The sequence below is a fragment of the Thalassophryne amazonica genome, chromosome 18 (assembly GCF_902500255.1).
Source record: "Thalassophryne amazonica chromosome 18, fThaAma1.1, whole genome shotgun sequence".
Classification (NCBI taxonomy): domain Eukaryota; kingdom Metazoa; phylum Chordata; class Actinopteri; order Batrachoidiformes; family Batrachoididae; genus Thalassophryne; species Thalassophryne amazonica.
The window spans coordinates 31,151,564-31,178,945 of NC_047120.1; the positions used below are offsets into that span (position 1 = coordinate 31,151,564).

The 27,382-nt window shown below is 41.2% G+C and overlaps 1 protein-coding gene and 1 long non-coding RNA gene across 3 annotated transcripts in view; one reads left to right on the forward strand and one right to left on the reverse strand.

Annotated features, from left to right (window-relative positions):
- LOC117531627 lies at positions 1–25,888 on the reverse strand. Its single transcript, XR_004566664.1, has 3 exons — positions 25,725–25,888; positions 16,457–16,463; positions 1–20 (listed from the first exon to the last, which is right to left on the reverse strand). It is a non-coding gene; the product is annotated as an uncharacterized LOC117531627 (long non-coding RNA).
- Positions 1–27,382, forward strand: part of entpd1 (ectonucleoside triphosphate diphosphohydrolase 1) — a 59,634-nt gene that overhangs the window by 611 nt on the left and 31,641 nt on the right. The gene's annotated exons all lie outside the window — the stretch shown is intronic.

Sequence of the window (27,382 nt, forward strand, 5' to 3'; positions counted from 1 at the left end):
ACAATGATGCCTCACATTCACTTGTTCACACACACTCACACACTGATCACAGCAAAGGCACTCAACTGCACACCGGGAGCAACACGGGGATTAAGGACTTTACCCAAGGGACCTTTGTGATGGTCTTGGCTGGTGGGGCATTGACTGGAGAACCCTTTGGTTTTGGTACTGACCAGTGTCTTCATCTTTTCATTAATAGCATGGGAACTCCTGCAAATTAAAATAAATTCAGGTTTTTCCGTTTTATTGCTGAGTGATCATCAGCAGCTGTCTTTGTGCTGTTGTTATTAAAAATTTGTGACCGGTGTCACAGACCGAACAGTCCGCCCCCTAAAATTCGGTCCACCTTTTGCATCCGGACATGTCATTTCGGACCACAGCAGCACCCAAAGCAATCAAATAGATTAATGGGATTATTAACCATCAGATGACAAGGTAAAACGTCTTAAATCATTCTAAAGTCAGTTTTAAGCAGAAACAAGGTGAAAGTCTGTGATGCTTTGAACTGACCGACGGGCAGTGAATGAATCAGCTAGCAGCTCTTTAGCTGCAGTACTCTGATCGTTTCATCTGTCTTTTATGATGAAATAATGCTGAATTTATGTGGAACTAATTGTTGTACAAAAGCTTCAAACCAATTTTTAGGGGGTGGGGGGTGTGGGGACCGTTCGGTTGGCAACACCAACAACTACAACAAAACACGTAATGATCAGATATAAGTGGTGCATATCAGGACAACTCTTGCATAAAAGATTTATTTTGTTGTAAACAACCTGTAACCAAAATTTTTTCATATATTGTTATGAACCTTTTACAGAGGATTTATATCCTGATAGACAAGAACTGATTCAATTTTCAAGGTCAAAGGTCAGTCAGGAAACATCTTGGAAAACTGGACAAATCCCTATCCTTTAACATTGAACAAATTTTTAAAAGTTCATAACTCTGTCACAAAAGATTGAATTTCTTTCACATATGACAGCTTTATGTTGGAAGGTATCCTTTATCGACTGACAAAGTTTGAGCTGGATCTGATCCAGTTCACAGATTTTGTGGCCATTTAAATTTAACTTTGAAAACCCCATTTAATCCATATAGTTACATGATATCTTAATCAAACGTGCCCCAATCACTCTCATATTTGAATGTGAGGTGCAGACTGGCACAAACTATCGCCAGACAAAGTCTGATCCAGATCTGATCTGGATTGTGGATTTTGTGGACATTTGAATTTAATATTGAAAAGCCCATTTGGTGTACATTTTGCATTATATTGCAATCAAATTTGCGCAAAAGATTAGGCGCATATTTAATCACTCTCATTTTTCTGTAATGCATCACCAAAATTAGATGGAGATTCCAATTTTATGTGACCTCACTGGATCGTTCGCAGCTGAGTATGAAGCGGCTGGGATGAGGATCAGCACCTCTAAATCTGAGACCATGGTTCTCAGTAGAAAACCGATGGATTGCCTACTCTGGATAGGGAATGAGGTCTTGCCCTAAGTAAAGGAGTTCAAGTACCTCGGGGTCTTGTTCATGAGCGAGGGGACAATAGAGCGTGAGATTGGCCGGAGAATCGGTGCAGCAGGGGCGGTATTGCATTCGATCTACGGTACTGTTGTGACAAAAACAGAGCTGAGCCAAGTTTACCGAGCTGAGTTTACCCCGGTAGATGAGAGGGTCGCTTCCCTGTGCCTTTAGGTGGCAGAGGGCACTCTGACTCTTGTTTGTGTGTATGCACCGAACAGCAGTTTGGAGTATTTGGCCTTCTTGGAGTCCCTGAATGGAGTCCTGTATGGTGCTCTGATGGGGGACTCCATTGTTCTGCTGGGAGACTTCAACGCACACATGGACAATGACAGAGACACCTGGAGAGGTGTGATTGGGAGGAACTGCCTCTCTGATCTGAAGCTGAATGGTCGTTTGTTGTTGGAGTTCTGTGCTATTCATGGACTGTCCGTAACGAACACCATGTTCGAACATAAGGATGCTCATAAGTGTACATGGTACCAGAGCACCCTAGGCCAAAGACTGATGATCGATTTTGTGATTGTATCATCTGATCTGACGCCGCATGTTCTGGACACTCGGGTGAAGAGGGGGGCAGAGCTGTCAACTGATCACCATCTGGTGGTTAATTGGATCAGAGGATGGGGGAAGACTTTGGGCAGACCTGGTAAGCCCAAATGGATAGCGCGGGTGAACTGGGAACATCTGGAGGAGCCCACTGTCTGACAGATCTTTAACTCACACCTGTGGCGGAGCTTTTCAAGCATCCCTGTGGAGGTTTGGGGCATTGAACCAGAATGGCCAATTTTCAAAGTGTGGCCTGAAGGTCTTAGGTGCCTCAAGAGGCGGCAACCCTCAAACACTGTGGTAGACACCGGTGGTCAGGGAAGCTGTTCGGCTGAAGAAGAAGTCCTTTTGGGATGTATTATCTCGGAGGAGTCCGGAGGCAGTTGCAAGGTACTGACAAGCCCAAAAGGGCAGCAGCCTCTGCTGTAGGGGAGGCAAAGCAGCGAGTGTGGAAGGTGTTCGGAGCAACCACAGGGAAAGACTTTTGGTCAGCACCAAGGTGCTTCTGGCGACCGTGAGGCACCTCAGGAGGGGAAAACGGGGAACCACCCAAGCTGTCTACAGTAAGGATAGGACTCTGTTGACCTCAACTGAGGGTGTAATCTAACATTGGAAGGAACACTTTGAGGGACTCCTTCATCAGACCAGAGCACCCTCTATAGTAGCGGCACAGCTGGAAGCTGATGGAAGATTTTCATCAGTTTCCCTGGTGGAAGTCACTGAGGTAGTCAAACAACTCCGCAGTGGCAAAGCCCTGGGGGTTGATGAGATTCATCCAGAAATGTTGAAGGCCCTGGGTGTGGAGGGATGGTCTTGGATGAGACGTCTCTTCAACACTGCATTGAGGTCTGGGACAGTGCCTAAGGAGTTGCAAACTGGGGTGGTTGTCTCCATATTTAAAAAGGGGGACCAGAGAGTGTGTGCCAACTACAGGGGCATCACACCTCTCAGCCTCCCTGGTAAAGTCGACTGATAGTTGAACCTGTGATTGAAGAGGAGCAATGCGGGTTCCGTCCTGGTCGTAGAACAACTGACCAGCTCTTCACTTTCACAAGGATCCTTGAGGGTGCCTGGGAGTATGCCCATCCAGTCTACATGTGTTTTGTGGACTTGGAGAAAGCGTGTGATCAGGCACCAGGGGAGATATTGTGGGAGGTGCTGCAGGACTATAGAGTGAAGGGGTCCATTGTCAGGGTCATCCAGTTTCTGTACACAAAGTGAGAGTTGTGTTCAGGTGCTCAGTAGTAAGTTGAATTTGTTTCCGGTGGGGGTTGGCCTCTGGCAGGGCTGCACCTTTTCACCAATCATGTTTGTGATATTCATGGACAGGATATTGAGGTGTTGTCAGGGGGAGGAGGGTTTCCAGTTTGGTGGTCTCAGGGTCTCATCACTGCTTTTTGCAGATGATGTGGTCCTGTTGGCTTCATCGGCTGGTGACCTCCAGCACTCACTGGATCAGTTCGCAGCCGAGTGTGAAGTGGTTGGGATGAGAATGAGCACCTCCAAATCTGAGGCCATGGTTCTCAGCAGGAAACTGATGGATTGCCTACTACAAGTAGGGAATATGGTCTTTCCCCAAGTGAAGGAGTTCAAGTACCTCGGGGTCTTGTTCACGAGTGAGGGGACAATGGAGCGTGAGATTGGCTGGAGAATCGGCGATGGACGCGAATGAAGCGATTTTGAGTAATTGTCACGTTTGTGGCGTGATATTGCGTCGCATCGCCCTCCTCCCCAAGTTGAAAAATCTGAAGTTTTTTGTCTTGTCGCGTCGCGATGACCAATCAGGGACTGGATATGTAGTGATGTGGAGATGTCTAGAATTTATACTTGATGTAGACATGTCCTGTCTCTGGCAGCCAGCCTGTGAGCAGGACTTGTGTCGCTTTTGTTCTTTATTTCACAATTATGACAGAGTTTGAGTGAAGAATGAGCAGCAGCACTGCAGCAGCGGCAGCAGCCGTTTTTTTTTTCACGTGCATGCGAACAAATCGTCCGTGAAGATTATTTTATTTATTAACTACACAGATGTATAATAAAACAAATGGTGACTGGTTTATAACACAATAATGACAGAGTTTAAGGGGAAAGCGAGCAGCAGCACCGCAACAGCAGCCCCACAACATGACTTTTTAGCCACTGCTCTATAATGAGATCATCGTCCTCGCCTGTTGGTGCAGGCTGTTCTTCATGTCCAAAATGATCACTTGTTCTGGCTGTGCGTTGACTACAAGGGTCTCAACAATTGAGACCCTTGATTGCCTCTCCCTGTGTGCAGCAAAGTTCTATCACCTGCTCCTTACTTGACTTGAGGATCACCTTCAAGATATGAAAGAGCGATGACTGCAAAATAACTTTTGACATCCCTCTCGCGTATTGTATCTGCTCGTGCACTTTGGTTCACTGGTTTCCAAGCACTAGTCAATGATGTTCTGTGCGACTTCTTCAATTTGTTCATCATTGCATATATGGACAATATCCTGATCTTCTCCCACACCCCCTGAAGAATATGGCCTTCACATCCGACAGGTTTATTGGATGCTACTGAACAAGTTGTTTTCGAAGCGTCAAGATGCGTCACGTTCAGTCTGTCCAGTCAGCTTCTTGAGTTACATTTTTGTGTGTAGAGAAACTGATCCAGAGAAGATCAGATTGGTGGAAAAACCTGGGTCTCATGCATTCGTCGGCAGTTCATCATATCAGCCTGTGCCAGTGCTGTCAAGGTGGATCGACCGGTGCGCTAACCTGTTTTGCTCATCGCTGCCTCACCAGCTCAACGCCTTCCATCCATCTGCTTCACGCTCTTCACGCTTCCTGCACGTCTTATCTTCTCTCTGGCTCGTCTCCATTCTCTCACTCCACCAACCTGTGCATCTCCATCCCCGCTGTGCTCACTGTAGGATCCTCTGTCTCTGCCAGGTCGGCACTGCGAGTTTCCATTCTCACTAAGTGCTGGTTCAAATACACTGTAATAAAAAGGAGAAATAATTAGCTGTTTGTAAGAATAAAAAAAAAATGGCAGCTGTGGTTAAAAAAAACAAACTAAAATATATGTAAATGCCTTTGCAGGAAATACTGTAAATTTGATATTATAAAGCTTGTAATTTGTTACACTATACAAATAAATATAAAAAATATAGAAGGAGAATGTGGTGTGGGCAGCCTTGAATTGGGTCACATGGTGTGAGTTAGTCTCAAAATATAATACTATAATATAATGTTTTGTTCTTTTGGTATGTATAGCCTACTCGATTCTAAACAGACATGACTTTTTTAGAACTCATGTTAACAATACAGTAAAAATACGTTAATATGACATTATGATATAAATTTCATAAAATTTTGAGAGTAGTTCCTATTATGTGACAGCACAGTGGTGCAAACAGTACGCGTGCTTTATTTCTCAAACAAAATACTCCAGGTTCAGTGGCGTCTGAGACCTGAATGAATGAAAACTGTTTATTTCGAACATTTGATACAACAACAATTACAAGATAGATCAGTAAAGACAACAACAAAAAAGTTCCTACTGTGTACCCAACATGTCCGAAAAGGGGTAGGGTGAAGCATCAGCTTATTTATCCCTACCCCTTCTTCCCCACAACCAGTAATACCCTTTGCCACATATACACATAGATTCCTACACACCTAAACCGATATCAATATATATATATATATATATATACATATACATATATATACACATACACATACATATATACATACACACATCAACATACATACACATATATACACATATACATATATACACATATATATACACAAACATAAATATACACCTACACATACCTACTTACATACAAAATACTATATATTTACAAGCCGAAGCAAAAAACAAAAACACCCTAACCCTCATTACCCTTCCTCCTCCCTATACCCAGAAAAAAACATATTTTTGTACCGCTGTTTGAACTGGTTCATGCTTGGACATTGCTTGAGCCCCACTCCCAATCTGTTCCACATCCTCACCCCACAGACAGAAATACAGAAACCTTTTAATGTTGTTCGTGCCCACTGATGCTTTAAATTACATTTCCCCCTCAGACTGTAATCCCCTGATCTGTTAAAAAACATATTTTTAATATTTGCTGGAAGTAAATTGTTTATTGCTTTATACACAATTTGTACTGTTTGAAAATGAACCAAGTCTGTGAATTTTAAGAATTTGGATTGTAAAAATAGTGGATTTGTATGAGCTCTATAGCCAGTATTATGAATAATTCTTATAGCTCTTTTCTGCATTACTGATAGTGATTGTGTTGTACCTTTATAAGTATTACCCCATACCTCTGCACAGTACTGTAAATATGGTAAAACCAGTGAGCAGTAAAGAATGCGGAGTGAGTTGTGGTCCAGAATATGTTTCGCTTTGTTTAGAACTGAAATGCTTCTTGACAGTTTACTTTGTATATGTTTTATATGAGTCTTCCAGTTTATCTTATCATCTATTATCACCCCCAGAAATTTATTTTCATGTACCCTTTCAATATCTACCCCCTCGACTTGTAACTGAACCTGTATGTCTGTATTACAATAGCCAAATAACATGTATTTTGTTTTACTTAAGTTTAATGATAATTTGTTTCTGTCAAACCATATTTTCAATTTTCCCATTTCTATACTGATCCTCCTCAGTAACTCCTGCAAATCCCCCCCTGAACAAAAAATGCTTGTGTCATCTGCAAATAATACTAATTTTAATATTTTGGAAACATTGACAATATCATTTATATAAATTAGAAACAGTTTTGGACCCAATACTGACCCCTGTGGGACGCCACAAGCATTGTCCAAGCATGATGATGTATATTCCCCCAACTTCACAAACTGTTTTCTGTTACTTAAGTAGCTTCTCACCCAGTGCAACACCAACCCCCTAATCCCATACTGTTCAAGTTTATTGATTAATATGTCATGATTAATTGTATCAAAAGCGTTTTTAAGGTCTATAAATATTCCAACTAATGTAATTTGTGGTCTATGGCGTTTGTAATCTCAACTGATTCTATTAATGCAAGTGATGTTGAACTATGTGCTCTGAATCCATATTGACTATCAGTAAGTAATTTATGTTTATTTATGAATTTGTCTAATCTATTATTGAATAACTTTTCTAATAATTTGGAAAATTGTGGAAGCAAAGAAACAGGTCTATAATTTGTGAAGTGGTGTCTATCCCCAGTCTTATACAGCGGCACAACCTTAGCTATTTTCATTTGATTGGGAAATTTACCGGTTTGAAATGATAAGTTACAGATGTATGTTAATGGTTCTACAATCCATTCAATGACCTGTTTTACCACCACCATATCAATTTCATTTAAATCGGTAGATGTTTTATATTTACAATTATTCACAATGTCTATAATTTCATTTCCATCCACTGCTGTGAGGAACATTGAACAGGGATTTCTTTCTATAAGATTATTATCCCAATCCTCAGATTGGGAATCGGGAATTTTTTCTGCCAAGCTTGGTCCAATATTTACAAAAAAATGATTAAAACCGTTGACTACCTCATCCTTATTTTCCTTCTTGACATTATTATCAATGAAATACTGAGGGTAACTCTGTTTTTTATTACCATTTTTGATAATGCTATTTAATATATCCCATATTCCTTTAATATTGTTTTTGTTATTATATAATATGTTACTATAATATTCCTTCCTACATACCCGTATAATATTAGTTAATCTATTTTTGTATTTCTTATATCTATTTTCTGCCTCTTTAGTCTTTAGTTTTATGAATTCTTTATACAGTGTATTTTTCTTATTACATGCATTTCGTAACCCTTTCGTCATCCATGGTCGAGCTTGGATTTTTTGTTTTCTGTAGTCTTGTTTAATTGGACAATTTTTATCATATAATGATGTAAATATTTGTAAAAAAGTTTCATATGCACTATCAACATCACTTTCACTGTATACCTTTTCCCAGTTTTGCTCCTGTAAATCCTTCTTTAGTGTGTTCATGTTTTCCTCTGTCCGCACTCGCCTGTATTTTATTTTCTCCTCTGGCTGATTCTGCCGATGGTTTCTATTATAAACGATGAAAACTGGTAGATGATCACTAATGTCATTGATTAATAATCCACTCACAGTGTTATTCTCAATATCATTGCTGAATATATTATCAATTAAGGTAGCACTATGGGATGTAATTCTGCTTGGCCTGGTGATTTTTGGATATAAACTCATACTGTACATTATACTGATAAATTCATCTGTTATTTTATGCTTATTTGGATTGAGCAGATCAATATTTAAGTCACCACAAATGAACACAGTTTTTTGATTAGTTTTTGAGAACATTTTTCCCATACAGTCAGTGAATGTTTCAATACTAGATCCTGGTGCTCTATATATACAGCTGACTAATACATTTTTGCTTTTTTCTTCACATATTTCAATAGTTATACATTCTAATAAGTTATCAATCACAGTTGTCATATTGTCTACTATTTTATAATCCATGTTCTTATCCACATACACAGCCACTCCTCCTCCACTCTTATTTTTTCTGTTTACACAATTAAATTCATATCCATCCAGTTCAAAATCCATTCCTTTATCTTCATTGATCCATGTTTCTGATATAGCAATTATGTTAAATATTTTTTTAAACTGACTTAAATATTCTTTAATGTTGTTAAAGTTTGCATATAGACTTCTGCTGTTGAAATGGATTATTGATAATTTGTTATCCGTTCTAATGATCCGATTAAACTGTTCATCTGTATAATAGCAACAACTGTCCTGTTGTCAGATCAACACATGAATCCCAAACCAAAACCTCTTGTGGCCCTGAGCAAAATCACAACAGCACAACAAAATTTCATTGAATGGGATTCAGTGTCGAAAAATAACAACTGCATTAAAATTCTATGCAGATAATGAATTTAAAAACAACACGATAATGTTAATTTGGCAAAAAAAAAAAAAAAAACTCTTGGTTTTATTGGTTAAAATGTAAAATTTTTTAGATTATTACAGCTTTATATTAGCAGGGCTGGTGGACAAGTGGTTTGTGCGCTTGGTTTCGGTGCATAAGGTTCACGATTCAAACCCCATCTCTGCCACATTTGTCCATGTAATGTGGAGTTGTGTAAGGAAGGGTATCCACTGTAAAATTTGTGCCAATTCAACATGCAGATCCACCTCGAACTTGCTGTGGCGACCCCGAGTGCGAACAAGGGAGCAGCCAAAGGGACTTACAACAGCTTTATACTGTAACATTTAAAGGTTGTTCTGTAAAATTAGTTACCTATTTTTCCGCATTATTGTGACAACCACAATTACCAATTTTTTTTTTTTTTTTTTTTTTACCATTTATAAACAACAGATTTTTTTTTGTTTTCCAGTGCAGCTGACCGCTGTCAGTCTGTCGGCACCTGGATGAGATATTACCTGTATGTCATGACTTTTTCGCATTGCATGCATCAACCACCATCTGCCTTCCTTCTTAGGAAGCCAGTAAATAAACCGTTCTTTCTCAATATTTAAACGGTGTCCTGTATTTGGCTTCCTCTCTAGACTACATCAGCCTCATCTTTCACTGATGAATACTTTTTATCAGTTTGTCAAATAAATATTTTTAAAAAGGCTTTATTTGTGGGCAGCACGGTGGCTTAGTGGTTGGCACTGTTGCCTCACAGCGAGAAGAAGGTCATGGGTTCTATTCCCACCTGTGGCCTTTCTGTGTGGAGTTTGCGTGTTCTCCCCGTGTTTGCGTGCATTTTCTCCAGGTGGGAATCCTCCCACATCCAAAGACGTGGACTGGAAACTTTAAGTTGTCCGTAGGTGTGCGTGTGGGTGTAAATATGTTTGTGTGTCTGTATGTGGACCTGCGACAGACTGGCGTCCTGTCCAGGGTGAACCCCACCTCACGCTCTATGACTGCTGGGATAGGCTACAGCCCCCCGACAACCCTTAATTGGACTAAGTGAAGAAGATGAGTGAGCGAGTGAGTGAGTGAGGCTTTATTTGCAGTTTCAAAATCACTTTCTGTTCCCATTTTGAAAGAGGTGAAATAGTTTTGATGACACACCAACAGGTCCTTGGGATTTCCCTTTGTGGTACAGTTGTGTTCTAGTGTCTGAATTTACACATATGAATGGGGCTGGTCCAACAACACCAGTGTCAGAGCCTCTCTGTGCTTTCAAAGGCTGTAGTATTTAGTTGGTCTGAGCTCGATGAACCTCAACCACTTTCAAACCACTGGATCAAATCAGTTCCAAAAGCAGAGCTGGTGCAAAATCTATTTTTTGGTAAATGGTGAAATGGTCAATTTTCTCAGAAACAGCTATGTAATATTCACACTTGTGACAGTGGCATTTTATAATGTTGGACACACACACACACACACACACACACACACACACACACACACACACACACACACACACACACACACACACACACACACACACACACACACACACATACACCAGAAATAAGTAACATGTTTTATGTTGAATTAAAATGAAAATGAAAACTTAAATGTGCACACAGGGTAACCCAGGAGTAGCATTTGTTGTTTTAATTGGTTTAATTAAAATCCTTAAAAAAAAAAGTTCTTGTATTTTAACCCCTTAACACCCATCGTCGCATATATGCTACAATCTGACTCAAATATACAACTTACCAAACTGACCTGTATGCCTGTTGTCGCAAATTTGCAACATACCATCATTATTATTATAACATTATAACATAAAGTCATTACCAGAATACCCAATATTACTATCTAGTTTTTGTGCAAAAGTGAAATTAATAATCTCAACATTATTTACCATCTACTTAAAGGCAAAAACACACACAAAACTTTTTTTATATACAGCTATATAAATTTGAGCGTTAAGGGGTTAAATGCATGTTTTTCCATGCAGAGTGACCATTGGGTTCTTGGTCACCTCCCTGACTAAGGCCCTTCTCCCCGGATTGCTCAGTTTAAACTGGCGGCCAGCTCTAGGAAGAGTCCTGGTGGATCCGAATGTGGCCTTGATGGAGGGATGCACTCTTTAAGTTCATTAGTTAACTTCCCCTGACAAGTTCATTTGCATGGGATATTATTTACACCTACTTTGTTTGAGGGTTTGTCGTTATCAGTGCCCCCAGGAATGTTTTGATAACCCCTCATACATACACTTAAGTGAGTGATAACTTATCTGAAGTGCTGAGATAAGGTTCCTGGCTCTCCACCCAGAGTAAACAAGCCATTACTGTGGAAATGAATAAAATTCATGGTTCCTGCTTCTTTCCAGCGGCCAAGGGTTTGTTTTTTCTTTTTTCACACAAACAACTCAAAGACCATTTGACTTTTTCCTCCTGACTGGGGAAGACCTGTCAATTTCTGGTCACATCAGACCAGTGAGTTCAGCCTGTTTTCCTGTTTGGCAAAGAGCAGAGGGAAGAGACGCTTCCTCATCATATAGAACACTGCCCCTTTACAGGAATAAGCAAGTGACAGGGTTTCACAATTGACGCATATTTATAGAACTGCTGAGTAAACAATGTCTGTTCTTTCAGGGTTTTGATCATAAGGTCGTCTTGAAGCTTGAAGACCGGTGGCAACTCAAGATCTCATTGTATCCGCAGGCACAATGTGTATGGGATGGGTTGACGAGTTTGTTAGTATTTTTACCGCACAGTTAAAACACACACACACACACACACACACACACATTGAACAAGTGGGACCTGCTGGCATTGGCAAAGGTCTACACTCTCCAAGGACTATTCTTCTTGCTTGCCTCTACTGGTGGTTGGCTCTCACTGCGGTATTGTATCACTTCCTGTTCCGGAGCACAGCGGTGTTTTGCTGTATCTGTTAGCTGTTTAATCTGCGCAGTTAGTTTGATCTAGTTAACTAGATAACGATTTGTTTCACAGTGTAATCTTCACGTGCCTTAACTAAAGCACTCCCTCTGCTGAATCACCTCTAAATTATTTACACATTATTCACTTAGTGTGTTTAGGGTTGCCAACTCTCTGAAAAATAAATAAGGGACACCTCACCGCCAGGGCCGACCGGCCGACTGACCATTGCCTTCACCCTTCCCAGCGTCTGTGTGAAACGATTTTTAACCATTTGATTGTTGACTTGACCCTGAATTTAGGTAGATGCATACATGCATTTGTTCTGATATGAACATGTGGAAAACAAATGATTATTTAGCAATTTATTTTTAGTGCAAAATAAATTTTCACTCACAATTTCAATATGAGCATTCTGTCTTCTTTAAAAATAAATCTCTGTAGTGCTATTGCTTAACTTAAAATTGTATAAACAAACAAAAAAAAACAATAGAAAATTTGCATCATCCAAAACAATGTAACAGTGCAAAACAATGTAACAGTGCACATTTACACATTTAGTGTAATAAAAAGTGCAAAAAATAAAGTCTGAAAAGTAAACAATACTGTTGTCGCGCACCTTTTCCACCCAGACATTTTCCTTTTCTCATTCTCCCCTGTATTTTTGCATTCTTTTTTTTTTTTTTTTTTTTTTTTAGGAGGAGTAGTAACGACGTTACAGACATTACTGTCCATAGGCATATCTGCAGTGCCAGTGTTGGTGTCTGTATCGATATCAGCCATGCTGATTTGTTATTGTCGTCCAGCGACCGTCGTCGGCTCATGACGTCGGTATCTTCTTGCGAGCAGCTGAGATAAGAGTGATTCTGTATCGTCAACTCGTGTCTGTCAGCTCATTGGTGAAAAGCAGGAGAGAGGCTGGGATCAAATTTACCGTAAGTTTCCATATAAAGCGCCTGTCAATTCCATTGACATTTTACAGACTTTTTGATTCTCACAGAAATACGGGACAAACTGCGTCCCGTTTCAGGTCAATACGGAACGCACACTTTTATTTCCAAATAAGGGACGATTCCATTTTTCAAGGGACGGTTGGCAACCCTAAGTGTGTTTCTAGGAATCCGCTAGCTTAGCGCAGCTACTAGCTCTTAGCCGGTTTAGCATGGCGGCTTCTCCTGTCTCTCCCGCACTTTTCTGCTCTGGGTGTGAAATGTTTAGTTATTCCTCGGCCTCCTTTAGCAGTAATGGTACTTGTAATAAGTGTAGCTTATTCGTAGCTTTGGAGGCCAGGCTGGGCGAATTGTAGACTCGGCTCCGCACCTTGGAAAATCCTACAGCTAGCCAGACCCCTGTAGTCAGTGTGGACCAAGGTAGCTTAGCCGCCGTTAGTTCTCCTCCGGCAGATCCCGAGCAGCTGGGAAAGCAGGCCGACTGGGTGACTGTGAGGAGGACGCGTAGCCCTAAACAGAAGCCCCGTGTACACCGCCAACCCGTTCACATTTCTAACCGTTTTTCCCCACTCGGCGACACACACGCCGAGGATCAAACTCTGGTTATTGGCGACTCTGTTTTGAGAAATGTGAAGTTAGCGACACCAGCAACCATAGTCAATTGTCTTCCGGGGGCCAGAGCAGGCAACATTGAAGGAAATTTTAAACTGCTGGCTAAGGCTAAGCGTAAATTTGGTAAGATTGTAATTCACGTCGGCAGTAATGACACCCGGTTACGCCAATCGGAGGTCACTAAAATTAACATTGAATCGGTGTGTAACTTTGCAAAAACAATGTCGGACTCTGTAGTTTTCTCTGGGCCCCTCCCCAATCGGACCGGGAGTGACATGTTTAGCCGCATGTTCTCCTTGAATTGCTGGCTGTCTGAGTGGTGTCCAAAAAATGAGGTGGGCTTCATAGATAATTGGCAAGCTTCTGGGGAAAACCTGGTCTTGTTAGGAGAGACGGCATCCATCCCACTTTGGATGGAGCAGCTCTCATTTCTAGAAATCTGGCCAATTTTATTAAATCCTCCAAACCGTGACTATCCAGGGTTGGGACCAGGAAGCAGAGTTGTAGTCTTACACACCTCTCTGCAGCTTCTCTCCCCCTGCCATCCCCTCATTACCCCATCCCCGTAGAGACGGTGCCTGCTCCCAGACCACCAACAACCAGTAAAAATCTATTTAAGCATAAAAATCCAAAAAGAAAAAATAATATAGCACCTTCAACTGCACCACAGACTAAAACAGTTAAATGCGGTCTATTAAACATTAGATCTCTCTCTTCTAAGTTCCTGTTAGTAAATGATATAATAATTGATCAACAATTTGATTTATTCTGCCTTACAGAAACCTGGTTACAGCAGGATGAATATGTTACTTTAAATGAGTCAACACCCCCGAGTCACACTAACTGTCAGAACGCTCGTAGCACGGGCCGAGGCGGAGGATTAGCAGCAATCTTCCATTCCAGCTTATTAATTAATCAAAAACCCAGACAGAGCTTTAATTCATTTGAAAGCTTGACTCTTAGTCTTGTCCATCCAAATTGGAAGTCCCAAAAACCAGTTTTATTTGTTATTATCTATCGTCCACCTGGTCGTTACTGTGAGTTTCTCTGTGAATATTCAGACCTTTTGTCTGACTTAGTGCTTAGCTCAGATAAGATAATTATAGTGGGTGATTTTAACATCCACACAGATGCTGAGAATGACAGCCTCAACACTGCATTTAATCTATTATTAGACTCAATTGGTTTTGCTCAAAATGTAAATGAGTCCACCCACCACTTTAATCATATCTTAGATCTTGTTCTGACTTATGGTATGGAAATTGAAGACTTAACAGTATTCCCTGAAAACTCCCTTCTGTCTGATCATTTCTTAATAACATTTACATTTACTCTGATGGACTACCCAGCAGTGGGGAATAAGTTTCATTACACTAGAAGTCTTTCAGAAAGCGCTGTAACTAGGTTTAAGGATATGATTCCTTATTTATGTTCTCTAATGCCATATACCAACACAGGGCAGAGTAGCTACCTAAACTCTGTAAGTGAGATAGAGTATCTCGTCAATAGTTTTACATCCTCATTGAAGACAACTTTGGATGCTGTAGCTCCTCTGAAAAAGAGAGCCTTAAATCAGAAGTGCCTGACTCCGTGGTATAACTCACAAACTCGCAGCTTAAAGCAGATAACCCGTAAGTTGGAGAGGAAATGGCGTCTCACTAATTTAGAAGATCTTCACTTATGTTGTGTGTTGGGGGGTTTGGCTGGATATTTTTGTGTTGTTTTCTTTTCTTTGCTCTCCAGGTGGTATGCAAACTTTTTATTTGTCTGTGGAGAAGGTACTGACAGAAGAGTCCTTCACCCTCATCAGCATTATTAGCTGCACCTGTGGAGGATGTTCACGTGCCGGCCTAATGACTCGCAGCACCTGTGGATGATGCTCATGTGCAAACTTAAAGACTTTCAGCTGAAGCAGATAATTAGATGGCGTTCTGCATTTAAGCCATGAGTGATTCAAGCAGAATTGCCGGGAACTCGACCTTGTGACGTTCGTTTGTGAGACGCTGAGGACCGCGCCAGGGTTTGACACATTGTGCCTGTGAAGGAGGACGGGTGAGGGACACATGCTGTCAGCACACATCAGAGGTGATTATTGTCTGAATGATCGTTAATAGTAATTTGGCATTTTGTTACGCAGTATATTGGAACATTGATGAGAATTGTGCAGTTTGCTTCTCACTGCCGTGGCGTACGGACTGATGATCCTCCACATGTTGTGAGAAGCTGCTCATTTACATAAAGCTTAAATTCAGACCTGAATGTGTTGCTGATAGTGTGTGCCTCTGAAGGATATTTGCTGTAGCTCTGTTGACTTACCTCACCTTTTCCATCCTTCACAGAGTCAGTTTGTCGTGTCCACCTGGGGGGTGTTTGGCGGTGAATCTGAGTCCAGAAGCGCCGGGCTTCGATCCTTTTGGGCGCTGGAGAGCGCGCCGTCCTTCACTCCGCCAGACAAACCAAATATTTATGTTGTACACCAAGTATTGCACAGGAGGGGAAATAAAATCGTTTTGTTTTTGGAACCGCTTTCTGGTTATTTAGCGCTGGGTTCGGTCAGACGTTGGTCCGCTCCTCAACCCGCGTCTGCACATAACACACTTAGCCTGGAAAAAGAGTCTGTTGCTCTATAAAAAAGCCCTCCGTAAAGCTAGGACATCTTACTACTCATCACTAATTGAAGAAAATAAGAACAACCCCAGGTTTCTTTTTAGCACTGTAGCCAGGCTGACAAAGAGTCAGAGCTCTTTTGAGCCTTGTATTCCTTTAACTTTAACTAGTAATGACTTCATGACTTTCTTTGCTAATAAAATTTTAACTATTAGAGAAAAAATTACTCATAACCATCCCAAAGACTTATCGTTATCTTTGGCTGCTTTCAGTGATGCCGGTATTTGGTTAGACTCTTTCTCTCCGATTGTTCTGTCTGAGTTATTTTCATTAGTTACTTCCTCCAAACCATCAACATGTCTATTAGACCCCATTCCTACCAGGCTGCTCAAGGAAGCCCTACCATTAATTAATGCTTCGATCTTAAATATGATCAATCTATCTTTATTAGTTGGCTATGTACCACAGGCTTTTAAGGTGGCAGTAATTAAACCATTACTTAAAAAGCCATCACTTGACCCAGCTATCTTAGCTAATTATAGGCCAATCTCCAACCTTCCTTTCTCTCAAAAATTCTTGAAAGGGTAGTTGTAAAACAGCTAACTGATCATCTGCAGAGGAATGGTCTATTTGAAGAGTTTCAGTCAGGTTTTAGAATTCATCATAGTACAGAAACAGCATTAGTGAAGGTTACAAATGATCTTCTTATGGCCTCAGACAGTGGACTCATTTCTGTACTTGTTCTGTTAGACCTCAGTGCTGCTTTTGATACTGTTGACCATAAAACTTTATTACAGAGATTAGAGCATGCCATAGGTATTAAAGGCACTGTGCTGCGGTGGTTTGAATCATATTTATCTAATAGATTACAATTTGTTCATGTAAATGGGGAATCTTCTTCACAGACTAAGGTTAATTATGGAGTTCCACAAGGTTATGTGCTAGGACCAATTTTATTCACTTTATACATGTTTCCCTTAGGCAGTATTATTAGACGGTATTGCTTAAATTTTCATTGTTACGCAGATGATACCCAGCTTTATCTATCCATGAAGCCAGAGGGGACACACCAATTAGCTAAACTGCAGGATTGTCTTACAGACATAAAGACATGGATGACCTCTAATTTCCTGCTTTTAAACTCAGATAAAACTGAAGTTATTGTACTTGGCCCAACAAATCTTAGAAACATGGTGTCTAACCAGATCCTTACTCTGGATGGCATTACCCTGACATCTAGTAATACTGTGAGAAATCTTGGAGTCATTTTTGATCAGGATATGTTATTCAATGCGTATATTAAACAAATATGTAGGACTGCTTTTTTGCATTTGCGCAATATCTCTAAAATTAGAAAGGTCTTGTCTCAGAGTGATGCTGAAAAACTAATTCATGCATTTATTTCCTCTAGGCTGGACTATTGTAATTCATTATTATCAGGTTGTCCTAAAAGTTCCCTGAAAAGCCTTCAGTTAATTCAAAATGCTGCAGCTAGAGTGCTGACGGGGACTAGAAGGAGAGAGCATATCTCACCCATATTGGCCTCTCTTCATTGGCTTCCTGTTAATTCTAGAATAGAATTTAAAATTCTTCTTCTTACTTATAAGGTTTTGAATAATCAGGTCCCATCTTATCTTAGGGACCTCATAGTACCATATCACCCCAATAGAGCGCTTCGCTCTCAGACTGCAGGCTTACTTGTAGTTCCTAGGGTTTGTAAGAGTAGAATGGGAGGCAGAGCCTTCAGCTTTCAGGCTCCTGTGGAACCAGCTCCCAATTCAGATCAGGGAGACAGACACCCTCTCTACTTTTAAGATTAGGCTTAAAACTTTCCTTTTTGCTAAAGCTTATAGTTAGGGCTGGATCAGGTGACCCTGAACCATCCCTTAGTTATGCTGCTATAGACTTAGACTGTTGGGGGGTTCCCATGATGCACTGAGTGTTTCTTTCTCTTTTTGCTCTGTATGCACCACTCTGCATTTAATCATTAGTGATTGATCTCTGCTCCCCTCCACAGCATGTCTTTTTCCTGGTTCTCTCCCTCAGCCCCAACCAGTCCCAGCAGAAGACTGCCCCTCCCTGAGCCTGGTTCTGCTGGAGGTTTCTTCCTGTTAAAAGGGTGTTTTTCCTTCCCACTGTTGCCAAGTGCTTGCTCACAGGGGGTCGTTTTGACCGTTGGGGTTTTTCCGTAATTATTGTATGGCCTTGCCTTGCAATATAAAGCGCCTTGGGGCAACTGTTTGTTGTGATTTGGCACTATATAAATACATTTGATTTGATTTGATTTATTCTAGTTTTTTTACCTAGGTGGGTCCGCTTTATGTGATTTTCATCTTATTCTTTTTGTAAAGTCACTTTCAAGTACCTGGAAAAATTTATTTTAGCTTGTTTCTATAATACGAGGGCTGTCCATAAAGTATAGGTCCTTTTTATTTTTTTCAAAAACTATATGGATTTCATTCATATGTTTTTACGTCAGACATGCTTGAACCCTCGTGCGCATGTGTGAGTTTTTCCATGCCTGTCGGTGACGTCATTCGCCTGTGAGCACTCCTTGTGGGAGGAGTCGTCCAGCCCCTCGTCGGAATTCCTTTGTCTGAAAAGTTGCTGAGAGACTGGCGCTTTGTTTGATCAAAATTTTTTCTAAACCTGTGAGACACATCGAAGTGGACATGGTTCGAAAAATTAAGCTGGTTTTCGGTAAAAGTTTTTAACAGCTGATGAGAGATTTTGAGGTGATACTGTCGCTTTAAGGACTTCCCACGGAGCGAGACGTCGTGCAGCGCTCTCAGGCACCGTCGTCAGCCTGTTTCAAGCTGAAAACCTCCACATTTCAGGCTCTATTGATCCAGGACGTCGTGAGAGAACAGAGAAGTTTCAGAAGAAGTCGGTTTCAGCATTTTATCCGGATATTCCACTGTTAAAGGAGATTTTTTTAATGAAAGACGTGCGGGCGGATTGCAGCATCGGCTCGCAGCCGCCGCGACGCTCCGCCACAGGAAAAACACCTCTGTTGGAAGCCTTAAGGACAAGTTGGAACATGTCCAGCTGTTAAACAATTTCTCATATACTCACTCCACTGAAAGCCATCAAAAGCCGCCTGGATTTTACAAATGGTTATCAACACGGAGGTGTTTTTCCTGTGCCGCCGCTCTGCGCCGGCTGCGTCCCGACGCGCGGACCCGTCCGCACGTCTTTCATTAAAAAACTCTCCTTTAACAGTGGAATATCCGGATAAAATGCTGAAACCGACTTCTTCTGAAACTTCTCTGTTCTCTCACGACGTCCTGGATCAATAGAGCCTGAAATGTGGAGGTTTTAAGCTTGAAACAGGCTGACGACGGCGCCTGAGAGCGTTGCGCGACGTCTTGCACCGTGGGAAGTCCTTAAAGCGACAGAATCACCTCAAAATCTCTCATCAGCTGTTAACATTTTTACCGAAAACCATCTTAATTTTTCGAACCATGTCCACTTCGATGTGTCTCACAGGTTTAGAAAAAATTTTGATCAAACAAAGCGCCAGTTTCTCAGCAACTTCTCAGACAAAGGAATTCCAACGAGGGGCTGGACGACTCCTCCCACAAGGAGTGCTCACAGACGAATGACGTCACCGACAGGCGTGGAAAAACTCACGCATGCGCACGAGGGTTCAAGCATGTCTGACGTAAAAACATATGAATGAAATCCATATAGTTTTTGAAATAAATAAAAAGGACCTATACTTTATGGACAGACCTCGTATACTGACTTACTTGGGTTTCGTTTGGAGAGCAGCGTCACTTCTTTTGGGTTTATTCTCACTGAGAGCACACAGCAACACTTTCTGGAATACAATGTGAGCATTCTTTGGAGCAGGTTTGGTCCAAAAAGGGTTGGAGCCAGGATGTAAATAAATAAATAAATAAATAAATAAATAAATAAACTAGAACATTGTGCAAACCTCCACCAACACTAGTTTCCATTTCCACAAAATTTTACTTTGGAAAAAATTTTCAAGGTCAAAGTCCTGTTAGAAGTGACTTTTCATAATCTAAATTAGATGTGATCAAATGTCAGGAGTAGGTATTTAGCTGAATCAAAGTTTTTGTGGTGTTGTGAGGTCTTTTTTTTTTCTTTTTCTAAATTCTTTTTCAGAGAATTTTCACAGAACAATCTGTCATTGCTTTTTGACATTTGGTTTCCGACTGATAGCTGGAAGACAGACAAACAGGCATAAGGGCCCCTTCACACAGTGCGAATTTGGTCGAATTGCACATGAAGTGCACAATTCGACCAAATTTGTGGATTTTACATGTATTGCATACAGGTATGCAATACATGTAAAATCGTAGCTGCCTCTAACACCTGTTGCTACAACTATTTGCGCACACCAGTGTCTGAAAGACAGACTGTGTGCTGTGCAAGCCCATCGAACCCTCTCGTGGCAGGTGTTGGCCAAATTCCAGGTGACACGCACACACATCTAACACCGCTCGCTTGTGTGGCCATTCGCGCTGTTAACACGACAACAGTCAGCAGACGATCACTGTAAAACTGGATGTGAAATTTGTCTCGGTGCCCAACCAGTGTGGCTTCGCAAATAGACACCGTGACACGTTGGTGTATGTGCTGAACTGACGGGCTGTATCCGCCCTCAGGAGCGGCTGCGGAGATCTGTGGTTTTGGACATCACGGCTAGGGAACACGTACCGTATTTGGATGGACAAGACATAACAACTTCCCACTGTGTCTCATGTGTGTCTTCTTGCTGTCCTCACGTGGACATACATAAAAACATATATCGCTGTTGCAATAGGCTGCAGCGAGTGCGCACATCGACAGGCTGTCCTAGGTGAAACGGTCCGTCAGATCATAACACGCAGCGGGCGATCTGAATGTCACATCACCCATGTGAGCTCTGTTCCACATGACTCGGTGTCTTTCCTGCGGTGCGCCATCCACAAGACATGCGTGTCAGGCAGGACACACACGCGGGTCCGGCTGGACATGCCTCCAGCAGCTGTGGACATGATAAGAGCACCCTGCTTCTCATTCATGTCATTTCATGACTGTATGTCAGTGACCATGGGTCATCTACAGAGCAACAGACAGATCATACTTGTATTGCCCGCTTGAGAAGAGGGATTCAATAAAATGCGGTGTTTTTATTTTACAGGACAGCGATGGTACCTCAGTGGTAAAGTTTCTGACTGGCAATCAGAGCTTTTGGAAAGTGCGGATTCAAATCCTGTGGGTGGCGTGTACGAGGTCTGTTAGATAATAAACCGACCCTTTTATTTTTTTTTAACTATATGGATTTGAATGACATGCGATTACACCAATCATGCTTGAACCCTCGTGCTCATGCGTGAGTTTTTTCATGCGTGTCAGTGACATCATTTCCCTGTGAGCAGGCCTTGAGTGAGATGTGGTCCCGCCCTCTCGGCTGAATTCCTTTGTTTCACACGCTGCTCGAGACGGCGCGCGTTGCTTTATCAAAATTTTTTCTGGACCTGTGAGGAATATCCGAGTGGACACTATTCAAGAAATTAAGCTGGTTTTCGGTGAAAAGTTTAGGCGGCTTTTGATGGCTTTCAACAAGTGAGTAACTGAGAAATTGTTTAACAGCTTGGGCATGTTCCAGCTTGCCCGTTAAGGTTTCCAACGGAGGTGTTTTTCCTGTCGCGACCCCCCGCGGTCGGGTCCGGCCCGACATGCGACTCTGCCCGCACGTTCTTTCATTACAAAATGTCCGTTAACAATGGAATGTCCGAATAAACTCCTCATGCCGACTTCTTCTGAAAGTTCTCTGTTCTCTGACGACTTCCTGGATCAACAGAGCCTGAAACGTGGAAGTTTTCAACTTGAAACGGTGAGACGCTGCCGCCTTGAAGCGCAGATCGCCGTCAGGCACCGTGGGCCGTCCTTACGGCGACACTACCAGACCAAAATCTCTCATCAGCCGTTAAAATTTTTACCGAAAACCAGCTGAATTTATCGAATGGTGTCCACTCAGTTGTGCCTTACAGTTTTGAAAAAATTTTGATCAAACAAAGCAGCAGTCTCTGAGCCATTCCTAAACAATGAAAAAACGACGAGAGGGTGGGCGACTCCTCACTCAAAGACTGCCCACAGGTGAACGACATAACCGACAGGCGTGAAAAAACTCTTGCATGCCCACGAGGGTTCAAGCATGTCTGATGTAATCACACGTGATTCAAATCCATATGGTTTTTGAAAAAATAATAAGGTCGGATACTTTTCTAATAGACCTCGTATTTCTTCTTCTTCTTATTATTTTTTTTTCACAGCAGCTGCCCAATGTGTAACCGCATCGGGCGGCTGCTCACACTGTGTTCCCCTGTGCACGAAACCAAAAATGTTTTTATTTATTTGTTTCTTCACAGCAGCTGCGCGATGTGGTGCTCGCACTTTGTTCTCGCGTCACCACGCCTGCCCGTTGGCTCAATGTTTTCGTGGTTCACTCATATGAGCTGTTCTGCTGTGAGTCCCCCTGATTTGTACTTAGTTGTACTATGTGTGAAGGGGCCCTAAAATTGGAACCTCCATCCAGTTTTGGTGGTGTATGTAAATCCATAACAGAAAAATGAGAGTGATTGAGACTTTTGATTGCGATATAATGCAAAATGTACAACAAATGGGCTTTTCAATATTAAATTCAAATGTCCACAAAATCCACAATCCAGATGAGATCTGTATCAAACTTTGTCAGGTGATAGTGAGTGCCAGGCTGCACCTCACATTCAAATATGAGAGTGACTGGGACACTTTTGATTAAGATATAATGTAAAAATATGCAATAAATGGGGTTTTCAATGTTAAACTTAAATGGTCACAAACTCTATAATCTGGTTCAGATCCAGATTAAATTTTGTCCATTGTTAAAAGATACATTGCCGTCTCAAATGTGAAAAAAATGATTTTTTTTTTTGACAGTTACGTATGAATTTTGAAAAATTCGGTCAATGTTAAAGGATCGGGATTTTTCCACATTTCCAAGATTTTTCATGACTTTGACCTTTGCCTTTGAAAATTTAATCAGTTCTTGTCTATCAGAATATGAATCCTCTGTAAAAACAAATTCATAACAATATTTGAAAAATTGTGGGTTACAGGTTGTTCATAAAGAGACAGACAAACAAGCAAACAAACGGGTGAAAACAGGTAATGAATAAATAATAGGTTGAGGGACACCACGTCTGACACTGTGCTCACAGGCCCTGGAGCACCCCAGGGCACAGTGCTGGCCCCTGTTCTCTTCACCTTGTGCACCTCTGACTTCTGTGTCACATCCAGAAGTTCTCAGATGACACAGCCATTGTTGGATGCATGAGGGATGACAGAGAGGAGGAGTACAGGAGTCTAGTGAAGGACTTTGCTGCCTGGTGTCATACAAACCATCTACAGCTCAACACCTCAAAGACAAAGGAGCTAGTCATTGACTTTGGAGTCCAGACCAAGTCTGCGACCACTTCTGATCGAGGGAACTGAGGTGGAGGCTGTGGATTCCTACAGGTACCTCGGGCTGTGGCTGGACAGCAAACTGGACTGTGCAACTCACACCAACCACCTGTACAGGAAGGGACAGAGCAGGCTGTACTTTCTGAGGAGGCTGCAGCCTTTTAACATCTGCAGGAAACTGCTGTGGCTGTTCTGCCAGTCCATAGTAGCCAGTGTCCTCTTCTACACCGTGGTGTGCTGGGTGGGAGCACATCCAGGTAGGACACATCCAGGCTGGACAAACTGTTCAGGCAGGCTGGCTCTGTGGTTGGCATGAAACTGGACACTAAGTGACAGCGGCAGAGAAGAGAACACTGGACAAACTGCTGGACATTATGGACGATGCCAGTCACCCTCTGCTGTTATCAGCAACCAGAGGAGCCTCTTCAGCCACAGACTGTTCCTTCCCAAGTGCAGGACCAACAGACTGAAAAACTCATTAGTGCCTCAGGTCATCAGACTGTACAACTCCTCACTCAGGGGGAGGAGGAGTAACAGGAAGACAGAGGACGGGAATGAGAGGAACAGTAGTAGCCAGTGAACCAGTAGCGAGCAGCATGTCTGGTATTTATATGTGTGTATTTATATTTACATTTGCAAATTGTTTAGTTTTTTTTTTTTTTACTTTCACTTAATTCTGCTGGAACCTCAATTTCCCCAAGGGAGTCTTCCCAAGGGATTGATAAAGTTCTGTCTACCTAATCTAATCTAAAGATTCAAACCGAGCATCAGAATGGGGAAGAAAGAGGATTTAAGTGACTTTGAGTGTGATATGGTTGTTGGTGCGTGACGGGCTGGTCTGAGTGTTTCGTCTTTTTATTTAGGCTGCATAATTGTGCAATTCTAATGCAAGATTTCTGCTTTTGTACGTTTGTGTGTTTTGTTTGTTTGTTTGTTTACAAAAACAATACCTCTTCCTTACATGTTTAACAGTCAGTACATTTATATGAACGTTACATTACCAATATAAACATAATTAAATCAGGAAAGAATTGTTTATGGCTGTAATAAATAATGATGTGATAGATACATGCATATTTTGACATGCGCACAAAGCAGCCCCTCTCGCTCCCCACAATTTTATTAAACAACCCACGTTATTCTGTTCAGCTGGAGAGATGTTATCTTTGTCTTTAGAGCTACAAAACATCATTGTTACTTCTTCGTCTTTCTCCCTCCGTAACAGCAGCTGGTGATTCATGCACATTATGGAAAGACCACACGCTGTCTTTGTTTATGGACATCAAAACAGTCAAAGATTTCTTTGAACCTCTTTCGATATCTCTGTAGTCACTTCCCTCATCTCTTCATGGGAAAATCTGTGATGACTTTTTGGGCGTTTTCCTTTCCAAATAGTCCTTCAGGTACACTGATAATCCTGTCACTATGCAGAGAACTGTCTGTGATGTTTTCCGATCTAATGATTGTAGAAGGACTAAACTGCCCGTGTTGATCCGCCTGTATGTGTGATCAGGTCAGTCTGTTTCATTTTGATCACATAGCTTATGAGACATTTCCATTTAGTGTCTTAATCATTCTGATTATTAACAGATTATTAGGGTTCAGGTAAATACAGCTACTGTAGGGTTTGTACAGTGAAAATATAGAAGAGCGAATGAATGGGTTCATCCATCCTAGCCACAATGTGGAAATAATCTCCCTCAGCCCCAACCAGTCCCAGCAGAAGACTGCCCCTCCCTGAGCCTGGTTCTGCTGGAGGTTTCTTCCTGTTAAAAGGGAGTTTTTCCTTCCCACTGTAGCCAAGTGCTTGCTCACAGGGGGTCGTTTTGACCGTTGGGGTTTTACATAATTATTGTATGGCCTTGCCTTACAATATAAAGCGCCTTGGGGCAACTGTTTGTTGTGATTTGGCGCTATATAAAAAAATTGATTGATTGATTGATAATAACTCAAAACCAATGCATGCTGTCATCTTGTAACTTGCCTCATTAAAAAAGTACATAATGAGGATGAAGTGGTTAGTTGGTGGTTAACTTTGATACATTGCATCAATTTAAAAAGGAACTTTGTTTTGTCTATGCAATAAAATGGGCTGCATGTATATAGTGCTTTTCCATCTGAATCTCAAAGGGCTTTACAATGACATTAACCCATTCACTCACACACACACACACACACACTGATGTCTGAGTGCTGCCATTTAAGGCGCTCATTACACACTGGGTGCAACTTGGGGATCAAGGACCTTGCCCAAGAGCCCTTAGTGATTTTCCAGGTTGACAGGCATTTGAACCAAGGATCCTCTGGTCTCAAGCCCATTACTTAACCTCTAGGCCATCACCTCCCCAGAAAAAAAATGTAGAGAGGTGAGTGAAAGGGTTCATCCATCCAAGCCAAAATGTGTAAGCAATAACTCAAAAACAATATACGCTATCACCTTGTAATTTGCCTCATAAAAAGAGCAGATAATATACAAATAATGAATGTTTATGAGTTCAATGGTACGATTATTTAATTCAGTGAAAAATGGAATGTTCCATTCAACTCGGCTTCTGAATGGAACATTTCATCTTTCACCGCATGAAATATTTGTACCACTGAAAGAATGAAAAAGCATTCATTATTTGTTTTACATAACTGCTAAAATAGATCCTTGTCATTTGATATTTTATTAATTTAGAAACAACAGAAAGGGGACTTATATAAAATAGATCCTTTTCATTTGATATTTTTTTAATTTAGAAACAACAGAAAGGGGACTTATATAAAATAGATCCTTGTCATTTGATATTTTATTAATTTAGAAACAACAGAAAGGGGACTTATATAAAATAGATCCTTTTCATTTGATATTTTTTTAATTTAGAAACAACAGAAAGGGGACTTACATAAAATAGATCCTTGTCATTTGATATTTTATTAATTTAGAAACATCAGAAAGGGGACTTATATAAAATAGATCCTTAAATAAATCATGTCACGTGACATACAAAGCACCAATCAAATGAAAAGGATCCACTCAGCCATTATATAATGAGAATTACAGTAGTGTTCAGAATAATAGTAGTGCTATGTGACTAAAAAGATTAATCCAGGTTTTGAGTATATTTCTTATTGTTACATGGGAAACAAGGTACCAGTAGATTCAGTAGACTCACAAATCCAACAAGACCAAGCATTCATGATATGCACACTCTTAAGGCTATGAAATTGGGCTATTAGTAAAAAAAAAAAAAGTACAAAAGGGGGTGTTCACAATAATAGTAGCATCTGCTGTTGACGCTACAAACTCAAAACTATTATGTTCAAACTGCTTTTTTAGCAATCCTGTGAATCACTAAACTAGTATTTAGTTGTATAACCACAGTTTTTCATGATTTCTTCACATCTGCGAGGCATTAATTTTGTTGGTTTGGAACCAAGATTTTGCTGGTTTACTAGTGTGCTTGGGGTCATTGTCTTGTTGAAACACCCATTTCAAGGGCATGTCCTCTTCAGCATAAGGCAACATGACCTCTTCAAGTATTTTGACATATCCAAACTGATCCATGATACCTGGTATGTGATATATAGGCCCAACACCATAGTAGGAGACACATGCCCATATCATGATGCTTGCACCACCATGCTTCACTGTCTTCACTGTGAACTGTGGCTTGAATTCAGAGTTTGGGGGTCATCTCACAAACTGTCTGCAGCCCTTGGACCAAAAAGAACCATTTTACTCTCACCAGTCCACAAAATATTCCTCCATTTCTCTTTAGGCCAATTGATGTGTTCTTTGGCAAATTGTAACCTCTTCTGCATGTCTTTTATTTAATAGAGGGACTTTGC